The following is a 23134-nucleotide window of genomic DNA, read 5'->3' as shown; positions in this document are numbered from 1 at the left end:
GGGGACTTACTAGAATCTGAATATGGGTAGAACTTTGATCAATAGAGTTTTAAGAGGAAGGAGGAGCCAGAGGGGTACTTCATGCTGTGGTCTAAATTTATTTTAAAACTCATATTGACATTTCATTAGCACTGTGACAATATTAGAGATGTACTGGCTAGTTTTTTGTCAACTTGACACAAGCTACTGTCACTGGAGAAGAGGAAGCCTCAATTGAGAAAATGCTTCCATAACATTAGGTAGTAGGCAAGCCTATAGGGTAGTCTCTTAATTAGTAATAGATGTGGGAGGGCCCATTGTGGGTGGGGCCATCCCTGAGTTGGTGGTCCTGGGTTCTATAAGAAAGCAGGCTGAGCAAGCCATGGAGAGCAAGCAAGTAAGCAACACCCCTCCATGGCCTCTGCATCAGCTCCTGCCTCCAGGTTTCTGTCCTGTTTGAGTTCCTGTCTTGACTTCCTTCTGTGATGAACAGTGATGGAAGCATAAGGCAATTCATCTCTTTCCTCCCTTAGTTGCTTGGATCATAGTGTTTTATCACAGTAATAGTCACCCTAACTAGGACAAAGAGGAACCTCTGAGTGATGATTGGCCCACAAGGATCCTGATCATTCAGCAGGAAGACCCTCACCACGTGTTGGTGCCTCGATCTTAGATTTTCCATTCTATGGAACTATGAACTGATAAATTTCCATTAATTACAAGTTATTCATCTGTGGTAGTCTGTGTTGGCTACACAAAATTGGCTAACACTTCAAATACAGGAGAAATCACTTTAGTTAAACCGCCTTTTCAGATCAAGAGTTTGTAAACTCAGTGACTTTAGTAGCAGACTCAGATGTAAAATATCCAACAACCAAAGATGGTGAATACTAACTTACAACAGTGGCAGTATCTATCTCCAAATCTCGAATTAAAGAGCAAGTACCACTTCCCCATCCGAACTGCATTCAAAGCTCAGACTCAGCATTCCTTGTCTAAAGTGTTCCCAGTGCCTATGATTCATAAAAAGTTTTGAGCTGGTTTAAAACTTCTGGGGGGGGCAAAAAAAATCTCTCCAGAAAGACTTTTGCCATTGTGCAAAAAAAAAAGGAGGGGTTGGGGGGAATTGAGCAATTTCATTTGTTTTAGCTCCAGCTCGGCACTGCTCCAGAGGGCAAAATTGCAAAAATAGACAAGATTGAGAATTGAATTTTCCATGATGGTTGTCAATCCTGTCATAAGAATTTATGGGAGAGTAAAAATTATTAAAGCCAAAGGGAGCATTTAGGAGGATGGAGTCTCTTTATTTCAGCATGATATTGCCTTTTCAGAGACAGTACCAAATGCAATGCCAAATGCACAGTAATGAAAATGTAATTTTAAACATTTCTCTTCCGTCTTCAATATTATGATTCCAGAATGTACCCCCAGGCACAGTCCCATCTGAATGGTATCGGTTATTATATTTCCCCTGCTATGCACCAGCCACCATTCTTAAGTGCTTATAAAAATCCATCTCATCACCCACTTAGCTGATGGGGAAACTGAGACACAGAGAAGAAACTTACGTAAGGCCACTTAGCTACTAGGCTGCTAGGATTGACAAACACACACAAACACACACACACACATACACACACACACACACACAACGCCCACATGAATTTAAATTTCACGTAATAACACATAAAATTTTAGAGTAAGCATTTTCCACACAATATTTAGGGAATGCTTATACTAAAAGATGTTTATGTATTATCTAAAATTCAAACTCACCTGGGCAATCTACATTTTTACTTACTAACCCTGAGAAATTGTACCTAGCAACAGACAGACTCAAAGGACACCTAACTAATAGCATCGGGGAGCTCTTGAGGTCACGAATTTAGCAGCGAGTCCTCATGATGGCAAAAAAATGACATTGGTTTATTGAGCACTTTATCATGTGTTCTCAATATAGGTGATCTCCCTCAACCCTTACAAATTGTGAGGATTAATCTCCATTGTCAACTGGATGAAAACTAGAATGGCCTAGGAGGACAATCTCCAGGCATGCCGTGGGAGACTGTCTTGATTAGGTCAGTTGAGTTTGGAAGACTCAAGTGTTCCATTACGGGGAGCACTATCCCCAGGCTGTATGAAAATGAAGTAAGGGTGGGCTTATTGGCACACATCTTTAATCCCAGCACTCGGGAGGCAGAGGCAGTTGAATTTCTGTAAATTTGATGTTGGCTTGGTCAACATGGTGAGTTCCAGGACAGCCAGGATCTTAGAGTGATATCCTGTCTCAAAAAAAAAAAAATTTAAATAGTTAACTCATATTTAAAACAAATTCAAAGAAAATGAAAAAAGAAAAAGATAATTTAGGGCCAAAGAGATGGCTCAATGGTTAAGAGCACTTGCAACTCTTGGAGGAGACCTGAGTTCAGTTCTGAGCTGATGTCTGATTCAAACAGGGGGTGCCGAGGCCAGGGCCCAACAAGCATCCCAGGCCACCTCAATGATATCTGTTCTGTGCTAAGAGGTGGAAGTCCATGTATGTCCAAATAGATATTTTTCAGAGAGCTGACACTCAGTCCTCTTTGATTTAAACCATGAGTTTCTACTAGTATGGTTCTGTTACTAAACCGCTTTTCTCTCTGGGCTGTTTCTTGCTGCCACTTGGCCCACAGGTTGGTTTCCAGCAACCTTTTAAAGCCCCTCTCTACACAGGTCTCCATCCCCTCCCAGGCTCTGCTATGACTCCACTGTTTGCTACTCTTCACTCTTCACAGATAGTCGATGACTCATTCACACTATCCAGCCTTCAAGCTGTCTCAATGATTTCCACAGCACTGTGTTCTCTACATCCAGCCCCATCCTACCCTCTCCCAGGTCTTCTCTCCTTGGTGGTAGCCCTTCAGGACTTTGTTCTTTATGAAGTTTTTGCTTGTTTTTTTTTTGTTTGTTTGTTTGTTTTTTGTTTTTGATGGATTTTTCTGTAAGCTTTGGAGGCTGTCCTGGAACTTGCTCTATAGACCAGGCTGGCCTCAAATTTACAGAGATCTGCCTGCCTCTGCCTCCTGAGTGCTGGGATTAAAGGAGTGCAGCACGACCGCCCAGCTTCTTAATGCAGTCTTTATTCTCCCTTCATTCAATGCCCGTCCCCCAGAAGACTCAGAACTCCGAGTCCTCAGCTCTTAATTATCTCTCCATCTTCTGAAGCTCAAGTACAAAGCAAAACTGTCTTGCATCCACATTCCCAGTTATCCACCAGTCTTTCCATCTTCAGCGGACCAGAAACCTCAGAACTTATTTCTGGCTCTCCTATGTCATCTGTTGGACCAGATCCTGCTGTTTTGCTCCTCCAGATAGTTTGCAGATGCGTTCTCTCCTCTCGTTTCTGTTTTCTTTAAGTTTGTCCTGGCACAAATTACTCGATCAGACTCTTTGCTGGCCTCCTCCCTCTTCGTTTTGTGAGCCGTGAAAAGCCCTCCTCCGAGTAACACGGCTCTTCACCACAGAGCTCACAAGAGCTTCGTCCTGGGACAAAACCTCCTCTGATAATCCTCTGATAAATCGGGGAACTCGCACAGAACATCACAAAATAGTGCAGGGTTCTTGAATAAATGCAAGTTGCTAAAGCCTGGGGGCGGGGGGGGGGAGATCTACGGAGGATGTAGTCATAAGGTCAGGGGTGTTTAGAGCAAGGAAAAACGTCGGCAGTGTGGAGGAAGGCATTCCACACAGGGAGCCAGAATGAGCAAAGACTGGAAACTGTCGGGTATTTTCAAGACACTTGGGGAAGCTGGGCTGGCAAAGACAGAGAAGAGCAAGAAACTAAGAAGTTACCTGATGGGCTTGGAGAAGAAGTCCATGAGTCTAAACCATGGAGGGTGAAAAAGAGTACTCGAAGATGAAGTTGGCAATTTGGATGGGGTATCAGAGGTTCATAGGGAGCCACTGAAGACTTTGGAACAACAGAGAGAAGCCAACAAGGTAGTGTTTTAGGGTTCTGAGGCCAAAGAGCAGGCTCAGCGTGCTAACCCAATACAACGTCAGAAGTGGCAAAGCAGCCTGGTTAATGTGGTCCTCATCAGAAGACTCAAAGCACGCTGGTTAATTGTGGTCCTCGACAGGGAGGAACGCGAGGCCCAGGAAACCGCAAATCGGAACAGAGGAGCAAGATGGTAGAAGCCGCACAGACTGCACAGGAAATGGCTCTGACAAAAAGGAGCTTGGCCAGGCCACACCCTCATCAGCACCCAGGCCATTCTCAGATGAGGAGTAGAGACGCGCATACTAATGCTGCTATGACAGTAATATTTCTACTCTAAAATAATCACAGGGCTGGGAGGTTGATCGGTTGGTGGTCTTAGCACGCACATACAAAACCCTGTGTTCATCCTCCAGCATCACGGGACTCCAACTTGATAGCAAACACCTGAAATCACATCACTCAGTAAGTAGAGGCAGGAATACCGAAACGTGGGTTAGTTTTCTCTTGGTGGCTTCCAAAGGAAGGAGGGTTTTATTTTGACTCACAGTCTCAGGGTGCAGTCCACCGTGGTGGGGAAGACAGGGTGGCAGGAGACGACCGGTCACATTGCATCTGCAGTCAGGAAACCGAGAAAGATGAATACTGGTGTTCAGTTGATTTTCTCCTTTCATTAAATCCAAGACCCCGCCCAGCCCCAAGGATGGTGCCGCCCACATTTAGAGTGGGCCTTCCACCTCAATGAACCCAGTCTAATAAATAAATACAAATTCCTCCCAGGCACGCCCAGAGATTTATTTCCTTGGTGACTTTAAACCTGTCAAGCTGACAATATCAATATCAACTGTCAAAAATCATCAGTTACATAGGGAGCTGGAGGCCAGCCTGGACCACGTGAAACTCTGACTCAAAAATGAAAACGAATAATGACAATCGTAATGGTAACAGAAGCGATCTGGTGTGTCATGAGTTATGCTCCAAGCTTTCTCCATGAGAGCTGTCAGCTGATAAACTACTGAAATTCGCTCATGCATACTGGCAACAGCCAATCCCCATAGCTCTCTTAGAGATCTTTAATGTCCTCTGCCAGAGGCTTCTGTGTGCCCTGCCCTGAAGAGCTAAAAGCACAAAGGGACCTTTTGGACTCCTCTCCAGTATTATAATCTTGTGCCTCTTCTACTCCGCCAATGACCCTACTAAATATTTAAAAGATTACCTCTATGTCATATGTTAGGCTCCTTCCTTCTTACACTGTTCTTGTATTCTGGGAAAAAAGACTAAGACACAAAAATGCCAGAGACTTGACCAAGCTGGTGGAAACAGCATTGTCGGTCTACAGTCTAAGCCTCTGGGGAGATTTTACACTGGAGAGGGTGGGACCAACGTTTGAATAAGCTGGCTACACTAAAGAAATCAATAGGGAAAACAGGATCATAAGAAACCTCCTGTTTTAATATGTCAGAGAACTGTGCTAAGGATGCCAGGCCCTTTAGTGCACAATCCATGCAGAGCTGCTGAGTGTCTGCAGAGAACAGCAAGTCAGAGGTGACATTTAGAGGGGACCACCATGGCTTCATCCTTCAGAAAACTCAGCTCCTTAAATTTAACTGATCCCATCCCAGATGCCATTGTTATTCGCCTCTAGCTTCCAAAACAAGAGTAACCCAGCTAAGCCATCTGTTCCCAAGATGCCGCATAAGAAGGTCAGCCTCCTTCATCGCCTCTGCCCCTCCCACCGGAAAGCCAACAAAACAGAAAGCGGTTCATTCAGTAGAGATTTATTCACCTTCTGGTCACAAAAGCAGGGTCAGAAAGCGGGATTCCATTTAGGTTGTTTCAACATATGACTAAACGTTTAATAAAAAACTTAGAAAAAGAACAACTAAGACCTAATGGAAATAAGAAGGAAGCTGCAGAGATGGCCCAGAGGTTAAAAGCACTGGCTGCTCTTCTAGAGGACCTGGATTCAATCCCCAGCATCTACATAGCTGCTCACAACTGTCTGAAACCCCAGTTGCATACTTCTGGCCTCCAAGGGCTGCAGTGCTCAGACATATATGTAGGCAAAATACCCGTAGTCATTCTCATAAAGTAAAATAATAGTAGTGAAACTTTTAATTTAAAAAAAAAGACGAGACAAAATAAGAAAAAAAGACAGAAGTTAGGGAATTTTTAAAATAAATTGGTAATAAACCTGGCAGCAGTCTATACAGAGACATATAAATAGTGAGGAGGGGGGCAAATGGTCTTTTCATCACTTCAATAAATCAATCTAGAAAATGCTGAGCCGGGCATGGTGGCGCACACCTTTAATCCCAGCACTCGGGAGGCAAAAGCAGGCGGATCTTTGTGAGTTTAGGGCCTGCCTGGTCTACAAAGAGAATTCCAGGACAACCAAAGAGCTACAGAGAAACCCTGTCTTGAAAAGAAAAAAAAAGAAAAGAAAAAGAAGGGAAGTAGGGAGGGGAGAGGGGGAGGGAGGGAACAGAGGACGGGAGGGGCGATGGTCATTGAAGGGACTGACAGGATCCCATTCTTCCCTGAGGATTTATTAGAAGTTCATGTTTGATGAAGAAGGGGGTGAGATTTTTCTTGAGTGGTGTAACTACTGCTAAGGAGTCATGTTCCTGTAAACAGCCATGAAGAAATTCATCGTGTCATTAAAGAGGGAGAGGGAGCAAGATGGCTCAGTGGGTAAAAGCACTGATTTAAGTTCTGCCCTAGAAACCCATGTGGTCGAAGAGAAAACTGACTCCAGTAAGTTGTTCTCTGACCTCCACGAGTGCTCCATGGTGCACACACCCCCAAACTCTAAAATAAGAGTGTGTTGAAAAAAAAAAATCCAAGGACGTGAAAATAGAAGGGAGGGTAGTTGAGAAAAGGAGATCAGTAGAGTGTGAGGGGGACCAGTAATATGATCAAAATACATTGTGTATGTGTATGCACGGGTCAAATGAAACTCATTTTTTTCCTTAAACTTTTGTTTTAATTTTTAAGATTTATTTCTTTCATGTGCATTGGTGTTATTTTGCCTGCATGTATGTCTGTGTGAGGGTGCCGGATCCTCTGGAACTGGAGTTACAGACAGTTGTGGGCTGCCATATGGGTGCTGGCAATTGAACCCAGGTTCTCTGGAAGAGCAGTCAGTGCTGTTAACCACTGGGCCATCTCTCCAGCCCAAAACTCATTTTATGTATGGTTACTATATGCTAAAAAAAAATTTTATGAAATGCTCATGGGGCCATGGTAGCATTTCAAAGGCCTCCAAAAGGCTCTGGAGAAGATGCGGTGTTCATTCTTGCTTTTTCAGATAGATGCTGGTATATGGACAAATAAATAACCAGGAGGCTATTCATCAGAATGGGAGCCATATTTATCTCTGGCTGACAGATTCAGAGACATTTTTTCTTTCATTTTTTTCACTTCCATACTTTTCCTGAATTGTTTGTGATAGGTATTTTTCATTTTTATAGTCAGAATAAAAAAAGCTCTAAAGTCCTTCTCATTTTTCTCTCCCCATAATGATCAAATATGAGATGTATTAATGCACGAAAGGGCTGCATCAGATATGCAAAACAAATCAGAGCTACATTTGCTTCAGGAAACATAAGTGCTATACATCTTGAGCCACCATCAATAGCAAAAGAAGAGAATTTGTGAAGTTACCACTCTTCTCCTATCCAAGTGTGCCCAGTGCTTCATCATTGTGATTCCACAGCCGTCCCACCCCAATAAGTGAGTGAGTTCAGCCGTGTGAGGAGCCAAACCAGAAATCCAAGGTCCCAATTAAAGCTGCAGGAAGCTCTGTCTGGGAGGCTTGACAAAGTTCTGTGGTTTCTGTTCAATCACAAACTGGCAGTCCCAGAGCTGAGTCTGGCCCATGGAAATATGTTGTTTGGTCTGTACTTGGTTTCTGTAAAATTCTTTTAGGAGCTTGCATTTGAATGTCGTGAGCTGGGAATAATGCTGGCTGCAGCAGGTACATGCTTTGCATATTGGAATTCATTAATCCGCTGAGAACATTTGTCAGAAGCTTGCAATATGCCAAGCACTATTTCAAGAACTTTATGTGCATTAAGTCACAAAATGCTTCAACAACCCAACTTCCACATTGTCTCTGAGAAAACCAAGGCAGAAAGCATCGAGTAATCTTCCTCACTGGGGTCCTGCAATCAAGGGCGGAGATCACTCGGTCAATGAAGTGCCTGTCACACAAGCATGAGGGCCTGGATTTGGATCCCCAGCACTCTTGGAAAATCTGAGTGTGGTGGTGTCATCTCTCTAGAGCACTGAGACCTGGGAGAATGGAACCAGTGGTTGCGACAGACTAAAGTCTCACAATAGCCAACTCTGTTCAGAGCATCAGACAATGCAGGAAGCTCCCTGGAGCTCATTGGCCAGCAAGTCTGACCTAAATGTCAAGCCCTAGATCCAGGGGGAACCCCTGTTTCAAAATATACAGTGGAAAACAACCAAGGAAGACACCAGTTGTTGGTTTCTGGCCTCTGTGTACACTCTCACACAACAGCACACACACCTGTAAGCGTGTGTGGACATGCACACAGGTACGTCCACAGCATGAGCTGAGCCTTGAAACTGTCCATTAGCCATCATGTCAGAGTTGCCTCCCCATCACAAAACTGAATCCATACTTCCATATTTCCTTCCCATCCTTGTTATTGTTGAGTACATGCATCATGGTCAGTCCAGGGGTATAAGCAAGTCATTGATGTGAGCATGGGATGTCTGTCTTCTGTTGGGATTTAAACAGCCTCCTTAAGACCAGAAGGTCAGATGTCCTCCCCCACAGTCATCAGAACTCCTCATATCCATGTCTAGTTATTACAGTGGGAAAAGAAGAGGCACCTTGGTCACTGACCCCCGCCACTCACACTCTGAAAGGGTCAATACCTTACTGGACACTCAAAAGGCATTATGCTTTACACAGGCAATGAAAGAAAAAGTTAACGGGGGTCTCATCAAAACTGAAAGGTCTGGGGCTAAGTCTGTAACTCGGTTGGTAAGTGCTTGCCTAGCATGTCCTGGGCTGGTCCCCAGCATTGCACAAACCCAGGATGGGGGCATGTGCCAGCAATTCCAGAACTGGAAGGTAGAACTGGGAAGGTCAGAAGTTCCAGTTAATCCTCAGTTACATAGCAAGTTTGAAGTCAGCCAGAGATACTCCAGGACCTGACTCAAAAAAAAAAAAAATTAATTTCAGCTGAAGAGTATCTTGGGTACCACTATGTCCTTGGCAGCTTCTGATCCTTTCCTGTAGAATGACTCAAAAACTGTAAAAATCTAACTCTGTCACTAAAGTATTCACTAGAGAGCAGTATATCTGAAATGGAATGAGCTGCGGGTTCCTTGGTGACAGAGCAAGGTCATGGGTTATATATTGCTCTATAGTTCTGTCTCTTCAACTGGAGCATTCTGGGTTCTCCCAAGCCCTGAAGTTGGTCCACATTAGGTTAATGGATGCCATGGGAGTCATGACACCATGGAAATATTGGTTTATTAAGAAGGAAATGAGATTCAATACTAGGATGTGTTATTAAGTTGCTGGATGACAGTGGGCAAGCCACTCAACCTCCCTGACCCCCAATTTCCTTCTGTGAAATTAAAAGAATGGGTAAAATACCCTCTGAGATCTCTTTAGCATACTCTAAGTCATTCTATTGTCTTTCTTTTCAGTGCTCTTTCTTTTTGCTTTGGTTTAGTTTTGCTTTGGCTCTTGCTTTTCTTTACCAAATATGTCAGTGAGTAGCCAAATTGAAAGATGCATTTTGGGTTTCTTTGTGGGTGGTTTGTTCTTGTTTTGAGACATGGTCTTTCTTTTTTGTTGTTGTTTTGGTTTTTTTTTGTTTTGTTTTTTTCAAGACAGGGTTTCTCTGTTGCTTTGGAAGCTGTCCTAGCTCTTGTAGGAACTAGCTCTTGTAGACCAGGCTGGTTTCGAACTCACAGAGATCTGCCTGCCTCTGCCTCCCAAGTGCTGGGATTAAAGGCATGTGCCACCACCACCCGGCTTTCTATACAGCCTTGGCTATCCTGTAACTCACTCTGAAGTCCAGCCTGGCCTCAATCTAACAGAGATCCACTTGCCTCTGCCTCCCAAGCACTGAAAATAAAGTGTGTGTGTCACCATGCCTGGGCACGAAGTTTGTATACACTCTATCACTATGACATTCACGCCATCTCACAAAACTAGCTGTTGCTTGCATCTGTGATGCCTGCCACCACTGTCAGATGCATAGGGAAACTCTGATCTCTGTCTTGGCTGATTTGTATACATCATTCCATCCATAAAGGATTTAAGATTACCTAATTCCAGCAGGGCATAGTGATGCACGCCTTTACTCCCAGCACTCAGGAGGCAGAGGCAAGCAGGCCAGCCTGGTCTACAGAGTGAGTTCCAGGACAACCAGGGCTACACAAAGAAACCCTGTCTCAAGAAAAGAAAAGAAAAAAAATTGCCTAATTTCATTCCTAAAAGAATTCAAATTTCTTCTGAACATAGTCTGTGTGTGCATAATCTTATTTTAAGATCAAGGTCTTTTCCAAAAGAAAAAGAAGGAAAAGAAAAGAAAGCCATGCCTAACAATGTTTATCGGAGTATCTTTTCTCTTTTGAAACAGGGCTGTGACATATGTGTGAAGGAGGCTAAAGACATGAAGACAAAATGTAGATGATGTCCAGCCAACTGCTGCCCTTTCTCTCCTGGCTGATGGGCAAGTCACAGAAATCCACCCCAGAGCCATTCTCCCTCGGGGCAGCTCATCTAAGGATGAACTTGCTTTACTTCAGTCATCTTGTTTGGAGAAACCTGAATCCTATCAACAGCAGTTTGAAAACAGAATCCAGAGGAACATAGAGGCAAAAAAAAAAAAAGAAAAGAAAAGAAAGAAAGAAAGAAAGAAAGAAAGAAAGAAAGAAAGAAAACATGGGATCAAAGCCATCTTTCTCCAGTCTAAGCCTAAGAAGGAAGCTCTGAGTATCTGTCAATGGGAGGAAATTCTATTCTTCCATTCAAAAATAATGGAAAGAAAAACAAGCAGTTCAGCAGCATTAGCTGTCTTCAGTTGGGAGTGCACCATGCACTGTGGAACACTCCCTGGTAGGTCTTCAATCACTGGCCAGCTCAGCATCACAGAGGGTTGGCATGTGCCTGACAGATCTACGTTGTCTACCTGGAGTTTTCTTAATATAAATGGGGTTTGTGTTTTGTGAAACTTTACAAATGTAAAGACCTCAGAGTTTTATGGGAATCCATTACATCAACATCAAGATTTTATAGAAAATTTCTTAAATGTATATCCTAATAATTTTTTTTCACATGTATTAATTGTGTGTGTGTGTATGTGTGTGTGTGTGTGTGTGTGTGTGTCTGAGTGAGTGTAGTTACCAGTGCATGCCATAGCACACATGTGGAAGTCAGAGAACAACTTAAGGGAGATGAGCCTTTTATTCTATTTTGTGGGTCCTGGGGATCAAACTCACTGCTGAGCCATCTCACACACCTTTTAAGGGGGTTGGAGACCTCATATAGCCCAGGCTATCCTCAGACTTACTATGTGGCTAAAGATGACCTTGAATTTCTGCTTCTCCTTCACCTGCCTCCCAGGTGCTAGGATTACAGATGTGTGCCAATACGCCTCTCGGTGCTAGCGATCAACTTGAGGCTTCGTGAAGGCTAAGGAAGCATATAGTACCAACTCAGCCACATCCCTATCCCTTATCATAATGTTTCAGAAGTGAAGACTGGAAAGTCAGGTCTATAGACAGGGCAGTGTGAGCGAGGCAGGGCCTGAACCAAACCAAGACCTAAAATGTAAAAATAAAACCCACTAATGTGACTGCCACGTGTATTCATAAGACATGTGATAAGCAACATCTCTTAGAAATTATTCAAGGCGCACCTTTGGTCCCAGCACTTGGGAGGCAGAGGCAGGCAGATCTCTGTGAGTTCGAGGCCAGCCTGATCTACAGATCAAGTTCCAGGACTGTTATACAGAGAAACTCTGTCTCAAAAATATATAAATAAATCAGTAGATTAGTCAAGGCATCGTGGGGGATCATACACTGTGGTTGTATAGACAGTGTTACCAGAGAAACATGAAGGCAATGTCCTGTTTCCTCTGAAAAGACCGGAACAGAGATTGTGGTGACCTGAGAAATAGAAGGGAGATCAAAGCTCTCCTCGTGCCCTACAAGATCAAGCCAAAGCAATCTTTACGAGATCTTGGACCCAGAGATGGATAGTTTAGGCCTCTAGCATTCTCCCAGGAATGTGGCTAGAGGGGCAAGGCTGCCTTACCCTGGGATACACAGGACCTCCACATGAAAAGCCAGTGTTTTACTGTTTACTACAATCTACCAGAAAAATCCCAGGAGTTGGGAGAGGTGATAACTTCAGAGACGCCACTAATAGGATAAAGATGAAGAGAATCAGATGGAGGAGATGGTTCAGTGAGTAAGAATGATTGCTCAACAAGCATGAGGACCTGAGTTCAAATCTCCTGCACCCATGTAAAATGCCAGGCAAGGCTTTGAAAACCTGTAACCCAGCACTGAGGGGTGGAGATAGGCAGATTCCAGAAGCTGGACAGCCAGCCAGCCCAGCCAAAGAGTTAATGAGTTTCGTCTTCTGTCTCATGCCTGTAGGAAATCAAGTGGTAGAAGACAGACAACACCCAGTGTCCTGCAGTGACAGAAGACAGACAACACCCAGTGTCCTGTTCTGTCCTCTGCATACATACTTACGGTAAATATCCACAGACTTAAAAAGAAAGGCAAAATAATCTTCCCTCAGCCTAATCAGGAGAATCTCAAGCCCTTCCCACTTCAGGAGCATGAAGAGATCAGAGCATGAACTGAAAGAAAAGAGGAGCAAGGCCCTTGACGAGGGAGAAAAGCAGGAAGCAGAGAAGGGAGCCCACCTTCTAGAATATTCTGACTTGAACTATGGAAAAAGCTACACACAGGAGGCACAACAACCGGAGATGCTTATGAGTGACCAAGGCATCGATAGCCAAGGACAGGTCATGGATTTTCAGGCAGTCAGGGTCAAATGCCAAGCACAGCCCTCTTGCCTCAGAGTCAAAGAACATGTGGGGAAAAAAAAATAACATTGAAAGGAAAGGGAGGCTTCAAAATACCCTGGAATCACAGACCCAAAGTCAGGATCCCCATGTCCCAGGGTTCTGTGATGCTAATGCCACCAAATGAATCCACAGCTATCCAGTCTAGGAAAGTAGATGATGTCTGTCCCCTAGGACACAACCCCTGCGTAGATGCTGGCTGTGATCCAATCTTATCCCTCCCACATCCCACTCCTACGTTTTTGATAGAATCATCTAAAAATGTTGTCAAAACAAACATTTAAGACATGACTCATACATTTATACAAATATAAAATGCACAGAGGTCACAGACTGCCATGCTCAGAGGATTTATGTCCTTCAAAGTATTTTTGATCACTGTTAGATCACAATTAAAGGCTGTATCCTAAACTGGATAATAGTACAGAACAATGATCTTTAGGGTTTTTTCTCCACTAAGCAAAATGTTTGAAAATAATCTATATGTTAAAATATAACCTCCATACACTTGGAAGCTTTAATTAATAGCAATAACAGTGCTGAACAAGGTTTATTCTCCTGAATGCATAATAAAGTACTCATTTGTTAGGCCTGCTAAATCTAAGCACCATACGATTTTAGGGAGAGTTTTGGTAATCAAATCCAGGACTTTGGGCCTCATGTATCCCAGGTTGGCCCTCAATCTCAATATGTAGCTGAGGATGTTCTTAAACTTGAACTCAGGAATGCACCACTATGCTCCATTGTGGGATGCTGGAGTCTGAACCCAGAGGGCTTCATGAACACTAGACAAGCATACTACTAACTGAGCCACATCTCCAGCCCTGTCCTCTATATGATACAAAAAAAGACATGTTTTCCGTTTTTATCTTATTTCCAAGTTTTAAATATAGTTAAACATCTCAATGCTTTTAATTTTGAAAGAGAGATTGGGAAAACTCACTAATGACATAAGTTAGAGGGATGCATCTCCTAAGTGTTTGGAACCGGGACTTACATACACTGTTCACCTTGGCCTTGACCCATTGGCAAAGAGGAATGGTATGTGAGGGAAGACGGCCTTGCTAGCTGGAAAGGTCATGCAGATGGCAACAGGGAACAGTAAAGTCCCTGCCAACCTCAGCCATCTGTCATCCCGCCAGCATTGCAGACTGTCACAGTGAAGTCTGGTGTTCTCATCCCTCTGGGCCAAATGAGCCACCTGAGTAAAGTTTTCTGGAGTGGGAATCACGGCAAGTAGAAATCCAAAGGCGTCCACTGTGGAAATGGAGCATCCTCAGGTGCCTAAAGGCACAGACTGTCCCTCAGGGGCCTTAAAAAACAACGAGAATCTGGAACAGTTGGTGTGATGGCTAATCTCAGTTGTCAACTTAATGCGATTTAGGGTCACCGTGGAAACAAATCTCAGGGCTATCTGTGAGGGATTACTTAGATCAGGTTAACTGAGGAAGAGGATTCACCCCAAATATGGGCAGTACCATTCTATGGGCTAGAGCCTAAGACAAAATAAAATGGAGAAAGCAGGCTGAGCGCCAGTGTTCATCTGTCTGCCTCCTGACAGTGGTTGCAATGTAACCAACCACACTTGATCCTGCCACAATTCCTCTCCTGCCATGATGGACAGGGTGATTGATGGCTGTTCTTGGTTGTCAACTTGACTTTATCTAGAATGAACTACAATCCAGAAATGGAGGGCACACCTGTGATCCAGACCTTGAGGCAAGAAGACACAGGCTTTTGACCAGGATCTTGAGGTGGGAAGGCACACCCTCAATGTGGGCCACACCTTCTGCTGGAAATCTATATAATGACAAGGAAGAAGGAAGGTTTTGTTTTGCCCTCACCTAGCTAGCACATCCATTCCTTCACTGGCATTGGAGCTTGCTTTTGGGGGATTCCAGCATACACAGAAGACCAGCTGAGATACCCAGCCTCATAGGACTGATCAATTGCTAGATTCTTGGACTTTGCATTCACAGCTAGCCATTATTGGACTAGCTGGACTGCAGCCTGTAAGTCATTCCAATAAATTCTCTTTATACATACATAGAGGGAGATTCACTCCATAAGTTCTTTGACTCTAGAGAACCCTGACTAATACAGGCAGCATTCTCTAGAACCATAAGGAAAAAATAAACCTTTCTTTCTTAAATTACTTTCATCGAGTATTTTATGAAAGCAATGAGACAAGTAACTAAGGTCAACAAGATGGCTCAGGTGGTGAAGGTAAGTCTGACGGCCTGAGTTCGATCTCCAGATGCATGACAGAAGAAGAGAACACACACACACACACACACACACACACACACAAATTTTTTCAAAGACAAGGAACTAATATAATTGGTGTGGTCCTTCAAGAAAGCTTGTCCATGAGGGTGAAGCTGGTGTATCCAGCCCCACACAGGACCAAAAGTAATACCAACCTCACATGCCCCAGAAGGAAGGATACAGCTTCTCATACCCAGTGACAATGAAAGCCATTTCTCTCCTTTAAACTTGACTTTCATATAATTTTTTTTAACATGTGAAAAAATCGTGTCCCCTAAGAGTGAGCAGAGTTACTAACATACTTTTACACAAAGATGCTGTGGTGATGATTTGTTTATGATCTAGCAAATAAAGCTTGCTTGAAGATCAGAATGCAAAGCTAACCACACTAGTTAGCCATAGAGGCCAGGCAGTGGTGGCACACACCTTTAACCCTAGCACTCAGAAGATAGGTCTTTGTTAGTTCAAGGCCACCCTAGGCTACACAAAATCAATCCAGTCTAAAAGAGAAACAGAGTTCACACAAAAGTGATCCCAGCACTTGGAGTGACACACCTTTAATCCCATCACTAAGGAGGTGGAGACGGGAGTGATGGCTGGGCACAGAGAGGAATATAAGGCAGGGGAGACAAGAGAGAGATGCAGTCTGAGGAGCAGTGCAGTCTAAGCAGTCTGAGGATGCAGTTTGAGGACAAGATCACCACTTTGGTAGAGTTGAGAACTGTCTTGTGGCTGGCCTCTTTGCCTCTCTGATCTTTAGCATTAACCCCAATATCCAACTCTGAGTTTTTATTATTAAGAACAATTAGAATTCGTGCTACAGGTGCTAAGTTGGACCCTAGGAATGAATTGAGACTGTCATGAAAGTTAAGTGGTCAGGAGTATAGAGCAGGGGAGTATGATGAGATTGACAGTTTGAGTTCTACTGAAGAATTTATCTACAAATACTTGCTGGCACGGGTGTAGAGATCTTGGAGCGAGTACAAGTTGCTGGCGGTGCAACTGCTATGGGAAATCAGTTGGGTGGTTTCTCAAGAAATTAAACCTAGAACTCCCATGCAACCTAGTAATTCTGCTTCTGGAGTGTATACCCAGCTAAAAGCAGGCATCCAAAAAGGTACTTGTACATAAATATGAATGGTGCTTCTATTCATATAAGCCTATAAACTAAATATATATATCAACAGGGGCTGGAGAGATGGCTCTTCAGGTAAGAGCACTGACTGCTCTTTCAGAGGACTTGGGTTTAATTCCCAGTGCCCACAGGGCAACTTACAACACACAGACATATGTGCAGGCAAAATACCAACACAAATGAAATAAAAGTAAATAAAATTTTTAAAAAATCCATCAACAGGTGAATGGATAGACTGTGATAAACACTTTTTTTGGAGAGAGAGGCAGAGCCTCACTATATAGCCCTGGCAGACCTAGAACTCACTATATAGACCATGCTGGCCTCAAACACCCAGAAATCTATCTGCCTCTGTCTTCTCTGTGTTGAGATTAGAGACATGTGCCACTATGCCCAGCTATATACATGTAATTTAGTGGAATATTATTCAACTATAAAACACAGTGAAGTACCAACACATGCTACAAGATGGATGAACCTTTCAAAACATCATGCTAAAGTGAAAAACCTCAGACATAAAATATCATAGTTTGATCCCATTTATAAGAAATAGCAAAAAGCCGGGCAGTGGTGGTGCACGGCTTTAATCCCAGCACACAGAAGGCAGATCTCTGTGAGTTGGAGGCCAGCACGGTTTACAGAGCAAGTACCAGGACAGGCTCCAAAGCTACACAGAAACCCTATCTTGAAAAACCAAAAGAAAAAAAAAAACTGTCTCAAAAAAAAAAGGGGGGGAAGGAAGGGCGGTAGGGAGGGAGGGAGGAAGGGTGGGAGGGAGGGAGGGAGGAAGGAAAGAAGGAAGGAAGGAAGGAAGGAAGGAAGGAAGGAAGGAAGGAAGGAAGGAGAAAAGTCAATTATTCCACAAATATGGAAAGATAATGGTAGCTCTGCTTGAGGCTGGAAGGGAAAATAGGAGTGGCTTGTTAGGGCAGGGTTTTGACGCTTGACAATGGCAATTGGGAAGATCTTAAATGCCACTGGATGATGCACTCAAAAATGCGTTGATTTTATGCTATGTAAACTTCACCTCAATTTTTTTAAAAAATGAGACGAAAAACATCATCGATGACAATAACAGTACCAGCTTCCCATTGCACTGAGTCCCACCACTACACACTGGTCTTTGAAATGTGACAAAGTCCAGAATAACTCTGTTTGGATAGAAGAGGAAGGAGCAGGAAACACACAGAAATGCAGACTTTATGCAGAAAACAGGTTTGAGAAGCACACTGATTCTGTTTCTAGAATTATGTCATCACGCCTCTTCTTAGATGAGTTCTGTCTCTAAAAATAGAAAAGACTATTTAAAAAAAAAATCCCCAGCAGTAAGGAAGGAGCATAGAAGAGTGAGAATTCACAGATGAAGGCTTGACCCGAATTTAAAGAGCAGAGATTGGGCATTCTCAACCTCACAGGTCAGAGCTGGAGCTAGCAGGAGCCTAGCTGGTGAGGGAATGGTGAGCCCACTGCAATAAAAGCTCTCCTCCCTGTCTTTCTCCCTCCCCGTAAATCTATCTCTTTAAAATCATGTATGTATGCGTGTACACCTAGATGAGTGTATGTGTACCACACCTCAAGGGGCAACTGACCCCCTGAAGCTGGAGTCACAGGAGACTGTAAGCCACCCCTTGTGGGTGCTGAGATCCAACAAGGGTCCTCTGTAAGAGGACCCTTGACCACCGTCCCATCTCCCCGGCCCCTCCAGCTGTATTTTCTATGTCACCATTGTTACTGTTATTATTCCACCACTATTATTATACCTTTCTTCTGGAGTCCCGGCCTATAGCAAATCAGTTCCGCCACCCCTTCCTCAGCTTTTCAGTGTCCACAGTCAAGAAAAATCCAGTTAAAATAGCATTGCTACCAGAAGAGGTAAGAGAAGCACTCCATCCACGCAGCCTGGCATGCCCAGAAGTCAGGAAAGCGAGGACCTCTATCTTGGTTCTGGCTCTGGGAGGTTGTCCTGGGTATCCCCTGATGTCAGTCCCTGGGCCTGAAGTCCTGTGAAGATGCCATCTTGCAGATCACCCCTCCCAGTCATGGCATGCAGCCTTCTGGAGCAGATCAGACTATTTTCTCAGCAACGACCATTCTCTTCGCATCCAAAATTTCCATATGCTACGTTCCTTAAATAACAAACATAAGGAACATCTTAGTTATATTCTCACTTCAGAAGGGAAGAAACCCAGGCCCAGGAAGGTCTAGTCTGGCAGCTGTCCCTCATAGTGAAGTAGTTGAGCCAGGCTGTGAACTCAGCCACCTTTCAGACAGTTCCCTGATCTTTCTTTTGCATCAGGCATCTCTTCAGGGCTCACCACCAGCATGCCCAAAGACTCTGCTCCTAAAGAAACCATTAACTCACCTGGAACAGGCTCACCAAGCTATAGCAGGGGGAAAAAAAAACACCTTCCCAGACCAGAGCTCAACAAGGTCAAGCCTCTTGGCCAAATTCCACCACTGCCTGTTCTTATAAATAAAGTCTTACTGGACCACAGCCACACCACACAGTCATCTATGACTGTATGCCTGAGGGAGTTTACACACTCCCATGGTGGAGTTGAAGAGTTGCAACAGGGATTATATGGTTTATAAAACCTAAAGAATTTAATAGGTAGCCCTTGACAGGAAGTCTGCCCCCTACCTTGGATCCACATTGGACTGGGAAGCATCCCATTAGCCCATGGGTAGTGCTACAACCACTGTGTGTGTGGGGGGGGGGACCATGTTGTTTCTCTAAATGTTCATTCCTTAACACATGTCTGTACCTTGCTTCTTTTCTCACACTAGCCATAATCTTCTTTTCTAGAATATGCTATCCCACCTCAGAGTCACAGTATGCCCTGTTTCAATCTCCTTTGTGGGGATGGGCAATTCCCTCAGCCACCATAAGAGCTGCTGTGAGGACACTGGTTTCTATTTTATCTGCATCCAGGGACATGTCCACTCCCTAGGGAGCAATTAAATTTAGCAGGACTGTAGGTCAAGGTGCCCTGCCCTCCCTCAACCAAAGATGGCAGCTCAGACTCCTTCCCCACAATTCCCTGTCTAGAGTACAGTGATTCACAGGCAGAAGTCCCTAAGAGCTGGTAGACCCTCTAGCTGTGCCTTTGCAGACACTTGCTTTCTGCTCCTCTGGAGATGCCTTTTTCCAAGTGTGGTCTGGACTCCAGGTGGAGATGAAGTCCCTGCTAAATCCCTTTAAAAGTTAGGTTAGCTAAACCGATGTCGACACTTGTAACCAGATCCATCTGACAAGGTGGACCCAGAAAAACCTACAGGCTGGGAGAGCTTGAACCTAAATTATTTTGTTCCTTCTGAACATAATTGGGGCGAGGGGAGGAAGCTCTCAACTGTAAGTATAGCCCTATAGAAATGCAGATCTTAGATGCTGGGGATATGGTTTAGTTAGGAGGGCTCTTGACTGGCATGCACAAAGCCCGGGTTTGATTCCAGCACCATGTAAACTAAAAGGAGGAAGCAGGAAGATGAAGATTGTAAGGTTATCTTCAGTTATGTAGCAAGTTCTAGAGCAGCTGAACAACCAAAGACCACGCCCCCCCAATCTCAAAAGCAGTGCTGAAACATACATACTAAGAGAACAACAGGATCGTATCTCACAGATTTGAAATTAGTGCCCATGACTGGTGTTCCATGGATACTTATTGTTTGTATGACCTTATTTCCAGGATTAGTATCTTTTCCTTCTTTGTGACAATATGCTACCCTTTATCATAAAACATTATTAGCCAACCCCCCCCTGCCCCGGCCACGGCCCCACTCCTTGTGGCTTCTACCTAGGAATATTTGTCAGTCTGTATTGGAAAAGGTACAGGTGAAGTCCTTTAATCTCTCCAACAAGGAATGGACAAGCTATTGAAGCAGAGTTTCTGACCTGGGACCTATCAAGCCAGATGGTACAGTGGACTCCTAGGATCCAGAAGGGCCCTGGAAGTCAAAGAAAACGATACAGGAACTCAGTGGGTATACCACAGCCGCAGATCTCAACATCAAGTTGTCCATCAGGCATGAAAAGGGAATGTTCTCCTAAACAACAGAGAAAATGAAATATACCCCTGCATGGGCAGAACTATAGGTGGGAATCCTTGGGGTCCTTGAGACCATCAGTTATCTGTGAAGAGATCTCCTCCACCATGGACACCACCAGACACCCTGACAAACGGATGACTCTCGATAGTAAACTGAGATGACTCTTGATAGTAAGCTGAATGCCCTCAGTGAACTCCTTACCTCTTGGACAGCTTGCTTCACAATTGGGCTAGTAACAGTCAGAGATCTAGCAAGGCTGACCTGAATGAAGCTGAGATGAGATAGAAAGCTGGGGGAAGGAAGGAAGGAAGGAAGAAGGAAGGAAGGAAGGAGGGAGGGAGGGAGGGAGGGAGGGAGGGAGGAGGAGGAGGGAGGAAGAAAGGAAAACGGGGAAATTAAGGGGACATAAAAAGGGAAAGCAAAAAAAAACAAAAAAACAAAAAAAGTCCTTCAGCCCAGACCTTGTTGTCTTCCCTGCTGAATGGGAGTCAGGAAACTTCAACACAACAATAAAGCCCAAATCGCTACAGAAATGTGTTTTCCGAAAGGCATCTCAAACAAGATGTTAAAAACAACATCTTAGGACCAGAATGCCTATGACTTGTGTCTTACTCATTAGCCCTCCTCTCTCATCCCAGATCTAAACGGTTTGCCTCCTAGAGTTTCATTTACAAAAACCAACTCAGACCCTGAGAGCACTTACCACCCTTGCAGTGAAAGACCCCTGCCCCTTAGCCCTTTCTTTCTCAAGTTTGTCTCCTCTTCCTCCTGTCGGCGGCTTCCCCGATCCCCACCCCCGGCAGCTTCCACTTCCCCCGCCACCAGCCGCACGCCCAGCCCGAGAACGAGCACCAGGTGGGCTGGCCCGAGAACGAGCACCAGGTGGGCCGGCACGAGGGCGAGCACCAGGTGGGCCGGCACGAGAACAAACACCAAGTGAGCCGGCCTGGAGCCCGGCCCCTGAGCCCCCGCCCGATGAGAAACACTCCGTCCCAAGGTCTCCGCCCCCAAGGTCAGCCATCTGGACTCGGAGGGAGGGGGAATTGAGTCTGTTGTACCAGACACCAGACCTTGAGAATATGCTGATCTGGAATGGCTCTGTGTCTCATTTGAACCATCCAATGGAAATGATTCTGTATTTCGCCTCATTTGAAAGACTCTATGTTTCACCTCATTTGAATAACTCTGTACTTTGCCTCATTTGAATAACCCTGTATAGCGCCTCATATACATTGACCAATGGGAATAGCTCTGTACAATGCCTCATTAGAATTATCCAATAGAATCCCTGCTCCTAGCTTGCGCCTTTTTCCCTATATAAGGACCCCTTTCCCTTGGCTCGGCGCGCTTAGCCACACAGAAGCTAAGTCGCCCCGGGTACTCGCGTCTCCAATAAAGCCTCTTGCTTTTGCATCCAAGTTCGTGGCCTCGCTGATTCCTGGGTGCGGGTCTCCTTCTACGAAAGTACCTCTTCGGGGGTCTTTCAGCAGAGGGCTCCAGTTCAGTTCACAGCATCCATGTTGAACAGCACCAACTGCTTGTAACTCCAGCTCCAGGGGATCTGATGCCCTCTTCTGGCCTCCCCTGGCACCCACACACATGTGCACATACACACACACATACAGATAATAAACATAACATAAAATACATCTTTTTTTTAAATCACTTCTACCTTACAATTTCATTTCCAAAATAAAAATCTTTGAGATAGTAAAAGGAAGCCAAGCTACTCATGACACATGCCTTTAAGCCTAGCATTCAGGAGGCAGAGAAAGGAGGATCTCTGTAAGTTCAAGGCCAGTCTGGTCTACAGAGAGAGTTCCAGAACAGCCAGGGCTGTACAGAGAAACTTTCTCTAGAACAGACAAACAAACAAAAAGCAAACAGACAAACAAACAAAAAGCAAGCCAGTTCGAACATTTTTACTTAGCTTTCAAACCTGAACCTGAGTTTCAAGCTTTATATTTAAATTTTGATATAAATTACATTGTTTGAGAAACCGTAACTTGGAAAGCCAAAGATCATATTTATAGCTAACGTAAAGACACCAAAGCAGGCCTCTCCCCTCTGATACCTACACCCACGTCTTGTATCCTTACTCTACGTGACTATCCATCTAAACACGTAAAATCACTGGCTTTGTTTCATTGTGACTCATCCTGGAATTCTTTTCTGCATACTCAAGGATTCAAGCAGGAGTCCCCAAGGAAGAAGGGAATGCCTCAGGCCGCTTCTGCCTGTGCTAGACTGAAGGTTCGTTCCCTGTCGGTGCCAACACTTCTCATGCTTCTCTATGGCCATGCCTTTAATCCATCTTGACCAGTTATCCTATTTCACTGATGTCACATTGACCCCTGACCTAACACCCCCAGGTGCCCCAAATTATCTGTCATGTGACATGAGGGATTTTCATTTCCCTGCCTATAGATGTGTTAATTATGTCCTGGCCAGAAAGAGATAACATTTGGCATCTTTAGTGGCCAGATTAATAAAGAGACTACTTTACATAAGTGTAAGCAGGGTGTGGGGAAACTTAAAAAATTGCACAATTCTGCAAGATACTGCTGCTCTAGACTTAAAGGAGCAGGAAAAGCAGTTAGTGGGGCCTCAGTTAAGAGCACCAGCTGTTCT

At 44.3% G+C, this 23134-nt stretch overlaps 1 long non-coding RNA gene across 5 annotated transcripts in view; it reads right to left on the bottom strand.

Annotated features, from left to right (window-relative positions):
* LOC103160117 overlaps nt 1–23134 on the bottom strand; it is a 103628-nt gene that overhangs the window by 51504 nt on the left and 28990 nt on the right. For 2 of the 5 annotated variants that reach the window (XR_003481098.2, XR_003481099.2), the window contains 2 exons: nt 18217–18582; nt 2301–4570 (listed from right to left, as the gene is read on the bottom strand). This is a non-coding gene — a long non-coding RNA (uncharacterized LOC103160117). Of the gene's footprint in view, nt 1–2300; nt 4571–7474; nt 9146–18216; nt 18583–23134 lie in introns of those variants that run through there. The other 3 variants (XR_003481100.2, XR_003481101.2, XR_004771875.1) reach the window with 3 other exon arrangements.

Source organism: Cricetulus griseus (genome assembly GCF_003668045.3).
Source record: "Cricetulus griseus strain 17A/GY chromosome 1 unlocalized genomic scaffold, alternate assembly CriGri-PICRH-1.0 chr1_0, whole genome shotgun sequence".
NCBI lineage: Eukaryota > Metazoa > Chordata > Mammalia > Rodentia > Cricetidae > Cricetulus > Cricetulus griseus.
Note: the sequence above shows the minus strand (reverse complement) of the source record. Positions and strands in the feature narration are given on the sequence as shown.